This window comes from Cryptotermes secundus, unplaced genomic scaffold (assembly GCF_002891405.2).
Source record: "Cryptotermes secundus unplaced genomic scaffold, Csec_1.0 scaffold129, whole genome shotgun sequence".
In the NCBI taxonomy this organism is placed as follows: Eukaryota; Metazoa; Arthropoda; class Insecta; order Blattodea; family Kalotermitidae; genus Cryptotermes; species Cryptotermes secundus.
Window position 1 is genome coordinate 19885 of NW_019722425.1, and position 2958 is coordinate 22842.

General features: G+C 38.8%; 1 long non-coding RNA gene across 5 annotated transcripts in view; it reads right to left on the reverse strand.

Moving 5' to 3' along the window:
- Nucleotides 1–2670, reverse strand: part of LOC111861288 — a 10549-nt gene extending 7879 nt beyond the window's left edge. The window contains exons 1-2 of one of the 5 annotated variants that reach the window (XR_004512664.1): nucleotides 2579–2670; nucleotides 1742–2448 (exon numbers count right to left, since the gene is read on the reverse strand). This is a non-coding gene — a long non-coding RNA (uncharacterized LOC111861288). Of the gene's footprint in view, nucleotides 1–738; nucleotides 845–1741 lie in introns of all 5 variants that reach the window. The other 4 variants (XR_002842213.2, XR_004512665.1, XR_002842212.2 and 1 more) reach the window with 4 other exon arrangements.
- Nucleotides 2671–2958: the final 288 nt, after the last annotated feature.

A 2958-nucleotide genomic window follows, 5' to 3' on the forward strand; every position in this document is an offset into this window, starting at 1 on the left:
AAAAAAAAAATGTAATACCAGGAAGGCTGCTGTGACTGTGAAAAGTTGAACACTGTGTACATTGTGTATTTCAGACATTATACGCGTATGTATATAATTTAACACCTAGTGTAATCGTAGTTTCCGGAAAAAGTATTAATGACCTCTGAGGATGATCTGTAGGGATCGAAACATGAAAGGGTGATGAGTTTTCAAGTGATAAAACTTAAATAGTCACGCTGGACGGTGTTGTTTTTGTCTTTGTAATTGTTAGTGTGACGGACCAGAATGAAACAAATCAAATTCATAAAATATAAATTACAATAAAAGTTGAAGTCTTATATAACAAGTTACATAGTCAAAAGTATAGTTAAAAGTTGTATATGTTATGGTATTTGGAAGTTGGCAGTTGTAAACGTAATATATGTAACGCTTATACGGATGTATTACATACACAATGGCTGATGTGGTGTTTGGAGGCCTATTGTTATGTTGTATGTTATTATTTAATATTTGATACCTGGAAATAATATACCATTGGTAACTATTATTGAATTACTTAGTGATTGTATATGGTATTGATTGAATTATTATGGTAATCATGACCAAAACATGTAGCAAAATGCATCTCCTAGAGCTACTTACGCACATTATTGATTGTTGTGTTGTGACGGTTTTCAGTAAGAAATAGTAAATGGTACACAACAGGATGCACTCAATGGTTGGAAAAAAAAACTACTACTGAATTAAGCCTCTTACATGGATCCATAGAGAGGAAGATGCCATGTGGCTCCTGCTCACTCAGAAACTCGAAATCATTCATTGCTGGGAACAGCCACCCTTCACTAATGCCACCATTCCAGGACTGCCAACATGGACAGCACAGATAAGGCTCTACAAATTCTACTTGTAAATCTGAGTGCACCATGAAGTGTGTTAACCAACCCATGAGTGTGCTAAATCAAGATGATCCCCTGACACTGAGTTTGGTACTACAAGAGGCACTAAACTTTAGTGATGCACAAACTTGCTGGTTGCTCTCCGACTGAACTCATACGCTCCTCACCAATGATTGCTCCTAACATTTCATCTGCTGCAATGATATCAATTGACAGCAAAGTCTTGCAAAATCTCAGTATTCTCTACCATTTCAACAGAGTGCCATACCCAAACACAGAAGAAGACTGGCACTGACATGCATGTGTGTGTGTGGCCTTCTGCACTTCCTAGTTTCACGCCCCTTGCCTAGTTCTGCTCATACACTTTGCACCCTATCCTCCGCTAGACTGACCCTACAGCACTCACTCAACAATGGATTATCAGTGAATACTGAAAAATGGTTGGGCCTAATTTGAGGAACTATTCTGCCACTCAGCAAAACTAAGAAACACCTCCATCTGGATAGCAGATCTCTGGAATCAGATGTGTCTGAGGCCTCTAGAATACACACATGGCTACTAAATCTGTATCTTTCATCCTTTTATTCATTAGAGGAATATTTTAATATAATACAATAATATATTTTATAATTTTATTTTGATTTTATATTTATAATGTTATATATTTGATAATATTATATTTATATCTTGATTTTAGCATACTGTGCAGAAATGTGATAAATCTATTATATGTGTAGGCTATTCTTATTTTATTGTACCTATTTTATTGTTGACAAAGCTCTGTATAGGAACTGTTTNGTGAAAGTGAAAATAAAAAATGTTCAGTCTCAGAAGTGTAAAGATTAATCTCATGTGTTACATACCTCTCACACAGGATGTCATCACAGAACATACAGCAAAGGCAGGGAATCTGTTACGTTTTTGTCTCGCTCTGACATCAGTTGCAATGACAGTCTCTCCACAGGCACCTCTCCAGAACTGTCAAACAAGTAGTAACAATTATACTACGCTTACACGATCATTAATTATAATCCATCTACAGGTTGGTTATTCAGATGCCTTTCCAAATGATCTTTTCACTAGGTATTTTGAACGCTGCCTGCAGTCCCACTTTCTTCAAACCATGCCGTTCGATAAACTCATTGTTTCCTTGGTACTGACAGGATAACTAAACTGTGGCCTGGGAAGGAGCCCCAACCAGCTAGGATTCCTTACCTCATCCTGTAATCTCAGGACGGAAACAGCCCACAAATGCGAATACTCTACATACTGCCAGCTTCAAACTACAGGAACATATATGATGAACATTACACATGCTGCTACATACCATAATTGTCCACTTACTGCAAAATCTTACGTCGACACGTTTTGAAAACTTAATACTGAAATTCCGTACGCCACAAATTTATGAAATTTGGTTTAATTAAATCAAAAACTTCCTCTCCAGTCCTCCTATCTATCTATGGCTGTAAAGCCCTTGCGGACATTGGCCGCTTTTTCAGTATCTTAGCGGTCGGTAGGCCTCCTTGGACAGCCGATCAGCCGGTCGGAAGGGTCAGAAGGCTGCTACCTGTACACACAACACAAGCACATAATACATGCAAACAGACATCCATGCCTGCAGTGGGATTCCAACCGACAATCCCAGTGGAGGAAAACGTTTCTTGATTTAGACGAAATTGCTCCACAGTCACCCTCACCTATCATCTGGGGCTAGTACAATAGGCCAGAAATGGCTGCAGTACAAGGGACCAAGTCCTCATCCTAATCTGCCTCCATTTATAAAAATGGCTACCGCCATGGAATACCAACTACCGAGGATTACCTATAGATCCGTGCTACGACTGCCACGGATCAATTTAGATATAGGTTGCAGTGGTAATATATGCCATCTATACGCAGATCTTACATTTCATGTCATTAATTCCGGCATCGTTGGCTTAGTTGCCTTCATATTCTCTACTATTCCTCGGGATCGCTCGGTTTTAACGAGTTTTTGCACTTTCGCCGCTGTCCAGTAGATCACAGAGTTGTTATGTCGATTAGCTAGAGCTAACTTAAATCACTGCGTTATATTAGA